Source organism: Dipodomys merriami, unplaced genomic scaffold (genome assembly GCF_024711535.1).
Source record: "Dipodomys merriami isolate MVZ:Mamm:240054 unplaced genomic scaffold, mDipMer1.0.p SCAF_9, whole genome shotgun sequence".
Classification (NCBI taxonomy): domain Eukaryota; kingdom Metazoa; phylum Chordata; class Mammalia; order Rodentia; family Heteromyidae; genus Dipodomys; species Dipodomys merriami.
In genome coordinates, this window is record NW_027206512.1 from 4722667 (window position 1) to 4740321 (window position 17655).

General features: G+C 37.4%; 1 non-coding gene across 1 annotated transcript; it reads right to left on the reverse strand.

Moving 5' to 3' along the window:
- Positions 1–2684: 2684 nt before the first annotated feature.
- LOC138821127 (U6 spliceosomal RNA) lies at positions 2685–2788 on the reverse strand. Its single transcript, XR_011370066.1, has one exon. It is a non-coding gene; the product is annotated as a U6 spliceosomal RNA (small nuclear RNA).
- Between the last annotated feature and the right edge of the window lie 14867 nt (positions 2789–17655).

The following is a 17655-nucleotide window of genomic DNA, read 5'->3' on the forward strand; positions in this document are numbered from 1 at the left end:
AAGGAAGAAGCATAGAAATGGTGGGACAAAGGGTAAACAAATGCAACAGTGATATTCACCAGATACTGTCTTAAAAAATAACTATACTACTTATGTGTGGGGAGGGAGGACAGAAAGGAAAAGCTTGGAGAAAGTAAAGGAAGGGGTGACACTGTTCAAAAAGAAATATACTCATTACTGGACTTATGCAACCATAATCCCTCTGAACATTGCCTTCACAATAACAATGAATAAAAAAGAATAAAGTTTCAAAATTATTTTATGTTCTATGTAAAAAAGAATAACATTGACTTTACTACACTTATCCTCCAATAGATTCAGGTAGTTTATTTAACCATTTCCTTTCATTCTAATGTTTTCTCATATGCAAATGGAGATTTTTTCAAAATATATTTGATTTTTTAGGTTAAAAAATAGAAATCCTTTGAAGATTTATATGAAATGTTATAATGGGACATTTAAATTTAGCAAAATACTTGAGAGAAATATTTGTTATATTCAAAATTCTACTCACATAGGTTAAAGAGTCATTCTTCATCCAGAAGGTAATCTTCATGTATTTTGAAGAAGCCAATTACACCTGTAGACATGATTGATATAGAAAAAATAAAATAAAACGCTGTCCTCATGGAAACAAATGTGCCAGTGAGAAGATAACAAACAAATAACTCGGAAGTGTTTCTCCCTTGAAGAGCTGGTGGAGCTAGGTACACTGGATGGTCCTTCACTCCAGAAAGAGCACATGGTGTTCATGAATAGGTGTGCAAGTGGATGGTTTATAGTAGGCAGAGTTTGGGAAAGCAATATGCAAAAGGAGACCAGGAAAGTCAGCTGAGATAATGTTGTTTAAAAATTTATCAAAATGACAATAAAATATATTGCATGTTTTTAAACTGGAGCCAAATATTATTAGTCTTAGTTGAAAACGAAAAGCAGTGAGTATGGTCAGGAAATAGTATAACAGTCAAGGTGATAATGAGGGCATAAGAAAACCTGAGGCAATAGAAACACAGAAAAAAATCACCTAAACACACAATAGTAAATGTAAAACCTGGAAGAGATGTTACAAAGAGAAATTCAACAGGATTGCTGTCAAAATAGTCACATAGAAAGTATGTATGGGGGATGGTGAGAGAGATAGTGAGAGAGTGCAAGAGAAAAAGAGAGACAAGGAAGAGTGAGAGACAGGAAGATATAAAATGACAAACAGAGAGGGGAGCAAGAGAAACAGAAGGAAAAAGACCAGGGAAATAGAAATTAACTTTTGTTTACTTACCTGACATGGAATAGAGTCTTTCATCTGTAAAGTTAATCTGAGATAAAAATCCAAGAAGATGCAATTGAGGATCTAATGATGATAGGAAAGAAAACTGAACCAAAAGTACTTTGATATCAAAAGTGAATGCTATAAACCCTTTATTTACATATCTGTGTCTAGTCCTTTTGGAGTGGTAGTCTTGTAATATATTGTTTCTGTCCTTCCCAATATTATTCTAAGTGATCCATACATGTTGTCCTACTCTAGTTTTTTAATAACCTTCTACCCTCAGACCAAGTGTCTCTCTTTTCATTTACTACTTGATAATACTTTTGTTCCTATTTCATGAATACTAACAATTAGCTGGCTTTGTCACATCAAAACAGCTTTCTTTGGCCCTCCCAATCCTTCTAACCACTCTTCATTTTTCTGTTCCTTTTTAACGAATACTTCTCAGATAGGGTAGCACCCTTGCTTAGCATGAAAGATGCCCTGCATTCCATCCCCAGCATAGTAAATGTAAGAAAATAAAACAACAGAAACAAAAACTTTTTAGAGTTGTCAACTATTCATTGTTACCAAGTCTATACTCTTTCTCTTGTGAGTTGAGTCAACCTTTCTTCTCTATCATTATGCCACAAGTTCATCTGTCACAGATACTGATAATTCTGCATTCATAAACCCAAATGTCAGTCCTCAGTCTTATCAGACTTTAACCTGTCAGCATTAAGTAGCATAATTATTTGCTTCTTTTTGCTTTGTTTTTATGTCTCAATTAATGTCAAATAAGGAGTTTGTTTATTAAAGTTAAAATCCTTGGAAAGAGCCTTTCTTCCAAACAAAAATATTAATCTAAAGTTAAATTCTCTTTACACTAATGCAAAGCCTATCCTGAATCTTAACATTTCTCTACACACTTACTGCTATCACCAGGCTAAAGCACCATATTTTGTTGTGGCCCATAAGTGCTGATATATAATATTTCCATTATTTCTGGTCTCTTTTCATTTTTTTCTCTGACTCACTGGTAGTTCAAGATTGCCATTTACTTTTCACATAATTGTGAATATGCCTATTGTCTTTCTTTTATTGATTTCTAGTTTCATACCTTTATGATCTGAAAACATACTTGGTATGATTTCAATTTTCTTATATTTGTTAAGATTTTTTTCATTGATTTACTGACAAACTCCCTTGGAGAATATTGTGTATACATTTAAAAAGAATTTGTTTTCTGTTGATGTTGGATGAGATACCTTACATATACTCCTATTCTTATGCTTCCTATTCTTATGACCTATATTTCTATGTTTCTTTCAATTTGCTTGCTTTCAGCCTGTTTCTGTACTTCTAGCAAAAATGCATATCACGCAGGCTGCATGCCATCAGACCTTTGTTTATGAATCCCGTTCAACCACAAAATGACCTTGATATGGAGCACTTCACCAGTTTGTGTATCATCCATGTGCAGGGACCATGCTAATATTCTCTGTATCTTTCCAACAATATGTGTACTGCCAAAGCAAGAACATTATATATCTTTTAATTAAAGAAGAGAAACTTCTCTGAAGAGGAAAGAAGGATGGCTAATAAACACATGAAGAAATGCTCAACCTCCCTAGCTATAAAAGAAATGCATATCAAAACAACATTGAGATACCACCTCACCCCAGTTAGAATGGCTATAATCAAGAACTCTAACAACAATAGATGCTGGAGGGGATGTGGACAGAAGGGAACCTTACTGCATTGTTGGTGGGAGTGTAAACTTGTTCAACCACTTTGGAAAGTAGTATTGAGGTTCCTCAAAAGACTTAACATAGAGCTTCCCTATGACCCAGCAGTCCCACTTTTGGGCATTTACCCAAATGTTTACAAACAAGACCACACTAAAGCTACCAGCACGACTATGTTTATTGCAGCACTATTTACTATAGCTAAGATATGGAACCAACCCAGATGCCCCTCAGTAGATGAATGGATCAAGAAAATGTGGTGTATATATACACAATGGAATTCTATGCCTCCATCAGAAAGAATGGCATTGCCCCATTTGTTAGGAAACGGAAAGACTTGGAAAAAATTATATTAAGTGAAGTAAGCCAGGCCCAAAAGGGAAACCAGGTCCCATGGTTTCCCTTATTTGCAATATCTAGTATTTGTCTGAGTCAAGCCGTAAAGGTCAGATAAGGTGATGTTAGGGAAATGAACCTTAAGATATGTACTCAAATGTTTTTTTCTTTCTTGCCATTGTTTCTAACACATCTATACGATTATTTCTTTGTTGCTTTGTATGTCCCTCCCCCACAGAATAACCCCTGCTTTCACTGTATTTGATGTTGGTATAATTTGTGGAGGGGAAGGGGAAAAACAAATCGTTTAAATAAGGATACAGGTGGACCCATTGCAACAATGAGATGTACAAGTCATTATGTCGAAAAGGAACTTTACCACTTTGGTGGGTGGGAGGGTTGGGGGGTGAAAGGGGAGGATTGAGGGGTCGGGGGGAGGATGGGAAGGGCTGGGAAGGGGAAACAAAGTAGGAGGCTACAATGTTTGATAAGAAATGTACTCATTATCTTGCCCTTGTAATTGTAACCCCTCTGTACAGTATTTTCACAATAAAAAATTTCAATTAAAAAAAAGAATATAATTCACTCATACTTAAAGTAATTATTGATAGTTCAAGATTTATGCAAGTAATCTTGAACAGTCATAAAAACTGGAGACATTGTAATATCTGATCTTAAAAAGCACTGTAAGTCTATATTGCATGTTACTAGCATAAAGATAGAGATGATTGAAACTGAACAAATGGCTATAATCAAGAAATCTAACAACAGATGTTGGAAGGGATGTGGCCAAAAGGGAATGCGACTACACTGTTGGTGGGAGTGTAAATTTCTTCCGCCACTCTGGAAAGCACTATGTAGGTTCCTCAAAAGATTACACACAGTGCTCCCCTATGACCCAGCAATCTCACTTCTTGGTATTTACCCAAATGACCACAAACAAGGCCACACTAAAGCTACCAGCACAACTATATTTTTCACAGCATTATTTACCATTGCTAAGCTAGGGAACCAACCCTGACTCCCAGTAGATAAATGAATCAAGAAAATGTGATATATATATATACATATATATGTATATATATATATATCACACAATGGAATTCTATGCTTCTATCAGAAAGCATGGCACTGCCCCATTTGTAAGGAAATGGAAGAAATTGCAAAGAAAATCATACTAAGTGAAGTAAGCCAGACCCAAAGAAACATAGGTGCCGTGGTTTCCATCATCTGTAATAATTAGTACACATCTAGGACAATCTTAGCAGATGAGGAGAATAGTTTAATAGCTATGTACATATGACCATATAAGATGATGCTAAGTGAAATGAACTCCAAGACATGGACACAAGAGGTTTTCCTTTGTTGTTGTTATTTTTAATTCACTACATGATTTCTTGTTTCTTTTGTATGTTCTTCTCCCTATGGTCTATCCCCTGTTGTCAGTGTATTCAATTTAGGTACTCTGGTTATTGTATATATGTTTATCAGAACTAGAGAAGTGAAGGGGAACAACAAAATAATGAGCCAAAGGACAAAGAGGGAACCTATGCAACAGTGATACTCAGAAGACAATATGCTGGAAATGATCTGTATAATTTGAGAGTATGGGAAGAGGGAAGAGGGAGAAAAATGATGGAGAGGGTAGCAAGTTAAACAAGAAATGTAATCAGTACTTTACTTATGTAACTGCAACCCATCTGTACATCATCTTGATAAGATTTTTAAAGTACCCAAAAAATCCAAGAAATAAATGCATATATTTACAATAATTAGTGTTTGACAATGGTGACAAGAAGCTACACTTAGAATGCATCCTTGCTCCAAATGATATTGAAAATGCTGGATACCTATATGCATAATTATATTAGACCTTGAACAAAAATCATCTCAACATTGAAATGCAATTCAACTCAAAGTCATGAAACAGTAAAACTGTTAAAGGTTACTATAGAAAAAATGCTTCTTGACTGTTGTCTTGGTCATGACATTATATCTGACACTATAAAATAAATTTACAAAGAACTTACACCATATTAAGAGCAGTGGAAGCTGATAATAAAGAGATTTAAAAAAACTGAGTAGTAGGGGCTGGGAAAGTAGCTCAGTGGTAGAGCGCTTGCCTTGCATGCTTGAGGCCCTGGGTTCGATTCCTCAGCACCACATAAGCAGAAAAAAATGCCGGAAGTGGCGCTGTGGTTCAAGTGGTAGAGTGCTAGCCTCAAGCTGAAGAGCGAGGGACAGTCCCCAGGCTCAGAGTTCACGACTGGACCCCCCCCCCCAAAAAAAAAACAAAAAACAAAAAAAACTGAATAGTAGTCGGGCGCCGGTGGCTCACACCTGTAATCCTAACTACTTAGATATGAGGATCGTGGTTCAAAGCCAGCCCAGGCAGGAAAGTCCGTAAGACTCTTATCTTCAATAAACCACTAGAAAACTGGAAATGGCACTGTGGCTCAAGTGGTAGCTCGCTCACCTTGAGCTGAAGAGCTGCGGGATAGTGCCCAAGCCCATAGTTCAAGTCCTATGACTGACAAAAAAAAAATTTGAATAGTAAACTATATTTGCAAACCTGATAAGCAGTTAATATTTAAAATATGTATGAACTCAAACACTTCAATAGCAAGAAAACAATTCAATCAAAACTAGGCAAAGGACTTGAATAGACATTTCTTAAAAGAAGATAAGTAAATCCCCATAAGATACTTGAAAAGATACACTATATATTTTGACCTCATTAATCATCAGGGAAATAAATGTGAATCAAAACTACTATGAGATATACTTTAAAGCCTGCTAGAATGGTTATTATTAAAGAGTCAAAATATAAGGAGTATTGGTAGAAGAAAATTCTGAAGGGATCTAACTTTCTTTTCCACCATCTATCATGTAAAAGTGAAGCAGTGAGGCCACAGTTTGGAACAAGCAAACAACCCTAAACAGACAGTGAGTCAGTCAGTGCCTTGATTTTATGTCTCTACTCTTCATAGATTTCCTCATAAGTGGTATTATGATATAGCAGTGGGTACTGATTAAGAAAGTATAGTAAAGTTAACTGTAGTTAATACTGTATTTTTAAATTTTCTTTCAAGATAGATTTAGCCAGGAACTAGTGGCTCACGTCTGTAATCCTAACTACTCAAGAAGCTGAGATTTGAGGACAATGTTTAGAAGCCAGCCCAGGCAGAAAGTCAATGAGAACTTTATCTCCAATTAACCACCAGAAAATCAGAAGTGACACCATGGCTCAAAGTGTTAAAGTACTAGACTTGAGCATATGAGCTTAGGAACAATGCCCATGCCCTTAGTTCAAGCCCTATGACAAACAAAAGAAAAGATAGATTTTTAAATATTTTCACCACCCAAAATTAGAAAACTATATGAAGTAACTTTATATATAAAAACATTATGGCAGAGAGTTTTTCTACTGAGTGAGCCTCCTTGGTATCAAATCAGAGTACAAAGCATTACATACATACATAATACATTGATATAACATTGTAAACTGTGAACATATACAATTTTTATTTGGCAATTATACATTACCAAAGTTGATGGAGAGAATCCTTAATCATCTTTCCCAAAGATTATTATCTCCAAACTAGTCTTCTTTTATCCTTACTTCTTATCTGTTCTCAAAACAAGGCTGAGATCAATATTACATTTAATTAAAATTATATTATTCTATCTTAGAATTTCCCATGGACCCTCTAACTCATAGTAAATGCCAAAACCATTCTGTAACTACATTCATCCTGTAAAACCTAACTGTGATAGTTGTTTTCCTGCAAACATATCACATATTCTCCTAACTCAGAGGATTATCCTTGTTCCAACCTCTGCCTAGAATTCTCTTGCCTCAGATGGCTTAGATTTCCTTTTTTTATCTTCTGTGACAATCTTCATGAAAACATTGCTGTTCAAATATTGCCCTTATTGAGGCTACACAAAAGTGCAAGGTGGGAAGTGGAGCTGTAGCTCAAGTGGTAGAGCGCTTGCCTTGAGCTGAAGAGCTGAGGGACAGCGCCCAGGCCCAGAGTTCAAGACCCACGACCGACAAAAAAAAAAAAAAAAAAAAAGAAACACAGAACAAAACTGCAAGGTGTCCTATCAGTAATCTATAATATATATATATATATATATATATATATAATATTCTCTTAAAATATACTATATAATTCATTTGTCTCATTTATTCTCTTTTGCAACCCTCAAGATACCACATTAGTCAGGACACGAACTGTTGTTGTCCTTACTGTTGAATCTACAGCACAAGAATCCATTTCTATTATGTAGAGGCATTTGGAAAATAAACATTAAATTATGAGTGTATTTGTCTAATCAAATGTTATCACAATAAGAATTAAAGACAAGGCCAGACACTAGTGGCTCACGTCTGTAATACTAGCAACACAGAAGTCTAAGCTTTGAGGATCTTGATTTGAAGCCAGCCTGGGTAAGAGAGTCTTATCTCCAATTAACCAAGTGGAGCTACAGATAAAGTTGGTATAGAAATAAGCAAGCAAAAGAGCTAGGGACATCACTCAGGTCCTGAGTTCAAGCCCTAGTCTGCATGCGCGAACAAACACACACACACACACACACACACACACACACACACACACACACACAGAGGAGATCAAGAGTGGTAGCAGAAGAATAGAGAAATAAAAAAAGTGTACTATCTCAAGACAAAAGAAATAAAGCAGCCTACATTCATCTGGCAATTGCAAGAATTGGCAAAGATACCATGTGCCACTTAAATTCGAACCTATAATTGGGTAGTAAGACTATTTTAGTAGAGTTTCTATTCTAAAGAAATGTAGGGAGCCGGGGTGAGACTCCGCCCACTCCCTTGCAGCTTTGAGGTAACCACCCCATATTAGACGGTGCTTGGTGGGATGCCTGGGCTTTGCGCGTGGGCGAGCCAGGTAGAGTCCCCAGGCAATCCCATGACACCTGGTGACGGTGAAAGGCAGGCGACCAACAATAGACCGACCCGCGTTCCTATTTCCCTATATAAGCGGCTATGTTTCGGGTGCACGCTCTCTCGCGCCCAAGCTCTCCCATCAACTAAAAGGCTCTCCAATAAAGCGTGATCTGAGAAGACTCCTGGTGTGGTGGTCGTTCTTTCTCGCTGATCGGGTAGACGGTCGCTACAAGTGGTGCCGAAACCCAGGAACAAACCAGGGACGGGACCCGCGCGAGAGGCCGAACCGGAGCCAGAACTCAACACGCTGAGAGGGGACGTCGGTAAATATCCCCCGGTATGCTGTTCACTGTAGATTTAGATATTTATTGGTTGCTTGCATTGCTTCTTCCCTTGTGGCTTGTCTTTTTGATGGTGCGCATTTGCCTCGAGGAGGGAGGGTTTGATTTAATCTAGGAAGGATGCAAAGTACTAACACGGCATCAGGATAGTCTATCAGAGTCAGCATCCAGTAAGGGGGAGGAAAATAGGCCTAAAAGAAAAAGGGAAAAAAGACAAAAGGATCCTAAAGAATTAAAGCAGGAGGGACTGCAGCCCTCACAAAAGGAGAAGGGTTTTAGGGAGGGGGTCTCAAGGAGACCCCTATGCCCTTCTTTAAAAGCAAACCGGTTCTCAGCCCTACATGTGGAAGGGCGGGACCAAGAACGCATTGATCTTGTGAGTGACTCAGAGGAAGAAATGTTAGAGGAGGAGGGAGAGCAGCTCGATCCAGCTGATAGTGAAGAGTTAGAAGAGGCTGCGGCGGAGCACGAGGCAGACAGATATGGGGGGTGGCGCCCCCTAGGGGTGGGAGTACCGCAGCAGCCAGGAAGAGGAAACGGAGCTGGCCCTCACCCGTCGGCACCCCGGGCGGCATGCCCGCTGGCGGGGCAGAGTCACTTTATAAAAGAAAACACCTGGTCGCGGCTGGCAGCCACTTTCCCAGTTTTTGAAAATCCAATTACTACTGAAAGAAATTTTGAGCGGGTTTCCTACTCCCAGTTAAAAGATTTAGTTGAGGCAGTCAGGACTTATGGAGTGACGGTCAATTATACCACTGCCTTGCTTCGAAGGCTGACTATTAATGCTATGATTCTGTGGGAGCAAAAACTGTTCAATATTTTCCTGAATTAGTGGCTAAACAGGCAATTTTGGTCTGAAAAAAAAAGAGAAAAAAAAAGAGAGAAAAAAAAAAGCAATTTTGGGTATAAAGTATTGTTTAATGCACTTTGCAAAAATTCCAGATAAATTAATTATTCCATACACCCGTGAGCAAGTTGAAATTTTAGCAGCCACAATGGATATGTGGGCAATTCTTGTTTGCTCATTTCCAAATGTAATTGATAATCATTATCCTAAGCATCCTCTGCTTGCCATAGTTAACAAAAATTTAGTGTATTTTCCTGTTGTCACTTCAAAGGAGCCCTTGGCTGATGCTCTAACCATCTTTACGGATGGATCAAAATCTGGATAAGGTGCCTTTTTTGTTCTAGGACACAAACAGCCGGTGGTCTTTAATTTTCGGCCGAATGTCCCACAGGCTGTTGAATGTTTAATTGTGCTTGAAGTTTTTAAAAGATTTGATCAACCTTTTAACTTATTTTCTGATTCATTATATGTTGTAAATGACGTTGCTTCTCTTGAAGTTGCTGCTTCAGTTAAGCAGGCCAGTACAATTTCTAATGTTTTGTTACAGATTCAGTCCCTTATCTTAAACAGAAAACATCCTTTTTATATTGGACATATTCGTGCCCACTCTATGTTGCCGGGCCCGATGGCAAAGTGTAATGATTTGGTGGACCAGGCAACTCGGGCTATGGCTCTGGTTGCTGCTGATCCTGTAGAATTGGCAAAAGACTTTCATAGATTGTATCATATACCTGCTAATACCCTTAGGAAAAGATATAATTTGTCCAGGCATGTGGCAAGAGATATTGTTAAAGCCTGTAAATCCTGTGTTACCTTTCTTCATCCTCCCCATGTGGGGGTAAACCCCAGGGGTTTGAGACCAAACGCCCTATGCAAATGGATGTTACTCATCTGACAGAATTTGGTAAGTTAAAATATTTACATGTGTCTGTGGACTCCTTTTCTGGTGTCATTCATGCCACACCTTTGGCAGGAGAAAAGGTGTCTCACGTCAAAATACACTGCTTAGAAGCTTGGGCAGCTTGGGGAAAGCCCCTTAGACTTAAGACGGATAATGGCTCTGCTTATACTTCCCATGGTTTTCGCGCCTTTTGCACACAAATGCAGGTTGCCCACACCACCGGATTGCCCTACAATCCTCAAGGACAAGGTATAGTGGAAAGAGCTAATCGAAGCATAAAAGAAATGCTTTAAAAGCAAAAAGGGGGAATTGCTGAGTCCGCGTCCCCCAGGGAAAGACTTTCTCTTGCGCTCTTTACCCTTAATTTTTTAATTCTAAATGACAACGATCAGTCTGCCGCAGATCGGCATATGACAAGAGACCCCATGGATACTAAAGACATGGTTATGTGGAAGGATGTTATTAATAATAAATGGTATGGACCGGATCCGGTAATAACGAGATCCAGGGGAGCTGTTTGTGTTTTTCCACAGAGTCAAGAAGTACCTCACTGGGTGCCAACGAGACTGACCAGGCCGGTGGAGACTGCAGAAGAACCCCCTCTTGAAGATGCCATCCACTCGTCTCCTGATACAGCTGATCTTCCTGCTGTTAGCAACAGTGCTAATAGCAATCCCTGTGATAGCTAAACCGATGATGCTGTGGGCTGTTACAATTTACTGACTGGATTGCCTCTGCTGTGTCCTTTTTCAAAGAGTGGGTGGGAGTCGGAATGTTTTTAGCCTGCTGCTTGGGAGGATGCGTGGTCTGCCTATGGTTGGTCTGTCGCCTTCGAGCCCAAACCAGAAGGGACAAGGTTGTTATCTTGCAAGCATTAGCCGCTTTGGAGAGTGGATCCTCACCCCAGATTTGGCTGTCGGCCCTAAGAGGCAGTTAAGCCTTACCATTCTGCATAGCCTTAGCACCCCGAGGGATCAGGGGATCCCATTGCACCGGGACAGGTATGCAACTTGTAATTTGGGACAGGGTGCAAGGCAAGTGCACTGCACTTGAGGAGATGGTTCTCATCTCCTCAAGAAGAGCATGCTGGGTTGCAAGTGGGTTGATGCCCAAGATCCCACCTCTGCAAAAAAGGCATCGGACGGGCCTGGTCATCACTGGGGAAGGCGCCCCTCAGGCAAAGGCCAGTGCAAGGTCCTCTCATTAATGTTTTAGACAGAGGCCCAACCTCTACTCTTACCTGTCACCAAAAAACAAGAAGGGGGAACTGTAGGGAGCCGGGGCGAGACTCCGCCCACTCCCTTGCAGCTTTGAGGTAACGACCCCATATTAGACGGTGCTTGGCGGGACGCCTGGGCTTTGCGCGTGTGCGAGCCAGGTAGAGTCCCCAGCCAATCCCATGACACCTGGTGACGGTGAAAGGCAGGCGACCAACAATAGACCGACCCGCGTTCCTATTTCCTTATATAAGCGGCTATGTTTCGGGTGCAGGCTCTCTCGCGCCCAAGCTCTCCCATCAACTAAAAGGCTCTCCAATAAAGCGTGATCTGAGAAGACTCCTGGTGTGGTGGTCGTTCTTTCTCGCTGGTCCAGTAGATGGTCGCTACAAAGAAATCCACGTAGATAAACTGATTATATCTTAAAATATATATATATATATTTTTGTCGGTCGTGGGGCTTGAACTTTGGGCCTTGGCGCTGTCCCTCAACTCTTCAGCTCAAGGCGAGCGCTCTACCACTTGAGCTACAGCGCCACTTCCGGTTTTCTGGTGGTTTATTGGAGATAGGAGTCTCACGGTCTCTCCTGCCCGGGCTGGCTTTGAACCGCGATCCTCAGATCTCAGCCTCCTGAGTAGCTAGGATTACAGGCGTGAGCCACCAGCGCCCGGCTTAAAATAAATTTTTATTGAGCATTAAAGACAGGATCACTACTCTGCATCCCAATTTTGTAGCTTCACAAACTGAAATATAGAAAGTTTGAATTAAATACCTCATCCAGAACCTCATAGCAAATCTATATTTGGTCTACATAAATGCACTATACTTTCTATACCCTTAGTTACTATTTCAAATAATTAAATGATACTTTATAAAGTAAATACACTAAAATATAGTCATACTTATAGTCATAGTGCTGCTGACCTAAAGAATAATGACATATTTTTTAGTATTATTACCTCACATCTAGACAGAAAATGTTATTAAGCCAAACCGATATAGCCAAAATAGAAAAATCTGTTTTTATGACAATGATGAGCATTGACAAAGAAAGATTCACAAACAGTACCCAACCCAAGTCCTACTGATTTTTCTTATGACTATTGTTTCCAAACCTCAGATATTAAACCATCTTTTGCTTTCCATTTCCATTTACCATGTAATTCTCATTAACACTAATTGTTCTAGAATTCATTGAGAGAATATATAGTATTTCACAAAATGTTATGAGCAATTATATTTCTAGTCATATATAATTCTGCACAAGTGTATTTCCTTGAGAAAAAATGTCAAGTTATCATCAATAGCTATAGCATAATTGAAATAGAATCACTACTTAGACATGATTAACTTTTCATTCTTGAGGTTAAGAATATCATCAGTCTTTTTTTTTGTTTTTTGCATTTAATCCTGAATGTCATTCTTATCCGTCACCTAAAAGAAAGCAAACAAAGCAGGACTGTACAATGCAAATACATGTTCTTTTTATAGTCCACTGTCTTCAAATATACATATATATATTAATTTATCTTTGAGATTTAAGATAATCTTTTGGAAGCAAATTCTTTGCATGTTTTGTGCAAATAATGTATAAACTCTACCATTTCACAGTCACCAAAGTTAAAAGGATGGCAAATATAACAAAAGCATGAGGAAGCCTAATCAGTTGCTTCTTTTACTGATTTTCATCCCTGCAGAGTGAAACATGGGCGCTCAAACACATGTAGGTTGTGAAAGTCATTTTCTCTCATTAGTGCAAATTATTTTCTATACATCCTACTTTCTCCAGGGTCAAGAGAAAGGAAATAAAACCTTCTGTTTCCCTCTAATTATTTTGACTGTGATTCCTACTCTACACTTTCTATTGTAATCGTAACTCACCAGGCCAGTAAGCATGTTACATTTTTACTTTTGTATCTCCTTTTTGACTTGTTTCTTAATATTTTATTTGGTTTCCACTGGAGTTGAAAAGGAAAGATCAATCAAGCCTTGAGCAAGTAAAGTAGCAGACTACACTATTGTATAAGATATGTTCTAATATAAGTCAACTTAATGTTAAAAACTTCAAATTGTCTTTAACAGAACAAAGTGAGATATTAACAGATGTAACTCAATTCTACATAGAAACTAGAAAGCTTCATAGGTAATTATCCATATGTCTATGTCTATATTGCTAAAATCCTATATGTGTGCAACCAATATGCTATCCCTTTTAACTATGTTAAAGTTTTTATATTTTTTTAATTTTAAAAACATTATTATTTTCCAAATACTTGGGCTTCTTGTTTGTTAGGCTTCTTGTTTGTTAGGATCAACAGCCCCAGCCTTGCTTTGCTTATTGATTGGATTTTTCTGCCTGGTTGGCTTCAAACCAGGATCCTCAGATCCCAACCACCTGAGCCTCTCTGATTACAAGAATGAAGACTGCTGCCCATGTATTTTAAGGTTTAAAATATTAGTTATGTTAATGAAGATAACAGCATCAGCACTTTAAACCATCTTGAGCCTGTTTCTGACAAAAGTATCAAACTGAGCAATAACCAAAAACATCATAAAATAAATTTTCATCTCTTTCCATTCTCTTCATTAAAAGTCAGTTGAGATAAAACCTTTTAGAACACAGTTAACACCACTGAAATAATTTTTCATTTGATTTCTACACTCATAGTGAGTGTGGATTCTTCCCCTTGAAGCAAAAATGATAGTCATATTGTGTAGCTAATTAAAAATTATTTACCTTGAAATTTAGGATGAAATGGTCCCTTCCTATCACATTCAGTTCTTTTCCAACAAGATTTTTTTTCTTTTGGTGGGTCGTGGGGCTTGAACTCTGGGCTTCGGCACTGTCCTTGAGCTTTTCAGCTCAAGACGAACACTCTACCGCTTGAGCCACAGCACCACTTTCGGTTTTCTAATGGTTTATTGGAGATAAGAGTCTCACAGACTTTCCTGTCTGGGCTGGCTTATAACCGCGATCCTCAAATCTCAGCCTTGTGAGTAGCTAGGATTATAGGTGTGAGCCACCGCCCGGCACATTCAATTCTTTTATACATGCATTATATTTTTTTACCTTTAGTCAATCCTATTTAAGGCTTCAATTTTTTTTTCTGTCGGTCGTGGGGCTTGAACTCTGGGCCTGGGCACTATCCCTCAGTTCTTCGGCTCAAAGCAAGTGTTCTACCGTTTGAGCCACAGCGCCACTTCCAGTTTTCTTGTGGTTTATTGGAGATAAGAGTCTCACAGACTTTCCTGCCTGGGCTGGCTTTGAATCGTGATTCCCAGATCTCAGCTTCCTGAGTAGTTAGGCTTATAGGCCTGAGTCACAGACGCCTGGCTAAGGCTTCAAATTTATAGTTTATTAAGAGACAGCATATACATAAATGTATTGTGATGAATGTCTTCCAAAGTAGTTAGTCAGCTTTATATGTATACAAAGAATGAGACAATTAGTCTGGGGAATTAAGGAAAGCTGTACATTCAATGAAGGAAGCTGAATTTTGACATTGAATGGTTTTGAAGTAGGCTATTTCCCTATCTCAAATTTGGAGCTAGTAGGCCTTTATGTCTAGAAAATACTTGATGACATTTAAAAACAATTCCTTAGAAAATTTAAAATTTATTTCTTCGTGTAGAAAATAAGGTAAGCAGAATACATTGCAAGAAATAAAATTTCTAAGAATGGAAGAAACAAATCATGGAGTAATTTTATGTCACATTCATTAAAGCTATTGAACTTCATTGTTAGCAAAATGCCATTCATGAATGAAAGTTGCTGTTTAAGTTGATTCTGTTAAACCAACAATGAGGTAGTGTCATACCAGATAGCTACTTATGAGTTGAACAGATACCATTTTGTCAATGGTTACTCAACTGAAATGAAGCTATGATGGCATGAGGAAAGGAGCTAGTTAGGAAGAGTATGCAGGCAACTTAAAAGACATTATACTGGAGAATTCATAAAGCATTAGAATTATTGAAAAATGAATCAACTATTTATTGGCATTCCATCCAAAAAATTTTGTAATGGTGTAGGGAAATATATGTGCCTTAATAAGATTATAAAAGGAAAGGACATTTCATAGTAATAGCTGGTTTTGTTTAAAGCAAAATTGGGCAATAAAATTTTGTGAAACCAGGTAGTTAATCTAGTTATATTTTCTCAATAGCTTATTTGAAAGTTAATTTTATTTTGATTCTTCAAATTTCAGATAAAAACCTAAAATAAGTTGGATTAAACCCAATAGATTGACAAATAAAACCATGGTAACAATATTAATAGAATATCTAATAAAGAAGTAGGCAGAAATAAGGAAATAAAAGTTTTTTTAAGCCCTAATTTGATGTGGATGTGTTAGCAGAATTTTCAGGCTTCCCTTAACCACCTCATACATGACACTAGTTCACCTTCTACATGGCAGTACGGAGTTGCAAAATATTTATTTTCTAACTTATCTATAATATATGAGTATTAGATTTACTAAACTTAAGCTTTAAATTATATTATTAGTTTTTATTCTTTGCTAAAGATTAAGCTTGAAGAAGATCAAGATCACTGATCCACACCTTACATCTATATCTGAGAAGTCTGAATTCCAAAGATGAAAACTGATGAAAAACTTTATAAATTATTAGTGTTAAGTTTATAAGTTTCAAATCTCAGTCTGAAAATTACATTTTTATACTTAATACAATGGTACAATTTGTGTTTCTATGACTTCAGTTAGGGGAGTTATACAGTAGTTCTTACCCAACATAATCCTTGAGTTGAAATTCAAATATATGCTTGGATTACTATGTGTTATGTTGAACATAGGAAGGAAAACATGATCACTATATAAAGAAGAGAAAGAACAACAAAAAACAAGAATAGTGTAATTTTCAACAATTTAATTTAGGAAACAATTTAATTTAGGAAAAATGAGACAAACAAATGTTTAACAAAGAGCCTTTAAATCCCTTTACAAGTTAGATTAGAAAACGTGGAAGACATGTAAGACTGGTGGTCATGTGTACTTTAACCTAAATGGTTATGAGCATGATAAAAGCTGTCAGTCTCAAGAGCAATAAGAGAGAGACACAGAGAGATACAGAAAAAGATACAGAAATAATGAGCAAGAAGAGAAGACACAAACAAAGACAGATGCAGAAAAATAGAAATCCCAGGGCACCTATGAATATAGTACACTAGAGAGATTACTTAACATATTTTACCCAAAATTAAAAGCCTGTGTCACTCTGAGACTACATTTAACAGAGAAAGTGTTAAGTATTTGAATACAGAAACAGTCATAATACCCAAAACACTTCTAATATCTACTTTGATCTACAACAAAGTAAAACAAATTTGTAAGCAAATTGCCAAAGCTCTAATGCAGGTAAAGTTTCTATCAAAACAATATGTAATAAGATGTGTAACATTGAATAGTATCATTAAAACAAAAAAGTTAATTGTACAATTTTAGATAGATAATGTGATGTTTTGATATACATATGCATAATGGAATGATTGCTAGAAGTAAGCAAATTAATCTATTATCATAAATGGTTATTTTTGTAGTATGCATCTAAAATCCTCTGCATTAAAATTTCCAGTACACAACAATCCATTACATAAACTATCTCTCATGTTATACTTTAAAACTTCAGAATTATTCATTTTTCATCACAGGTATTTTGTTCACTTTGACTCACATCTTCCTCTTTTAAACTTATCTGATACCCTTCTACTTCTGTGTCTTAGAATTGTTTTAATTTACATATAAGAGAGATTAGGTAGGACTTTTCTTTTTATATGTAGTGCTTTAAATATTACAATGTCTTCCTGTTTCTTTTCTTTGATTTTTGTCCAACATGCTGGAATTGGAAGCATATACTTTACAAAAGCTGAATAGGCAAATATTTATATATTTTATGTGTGTGTGTCTGTGTATCTCTGTGTGAATTGTTTTCACTTGTGAAACAAATGAGAATTCCAGGATTTTATGGTGCTCTTCCCACTCACCCATTGTAAACCTGGGCACCACAATTATTCCTGGCTTCACACAATGGGAAAATTAAAGTGACACCTCAAAACTATCCAACATTTGTG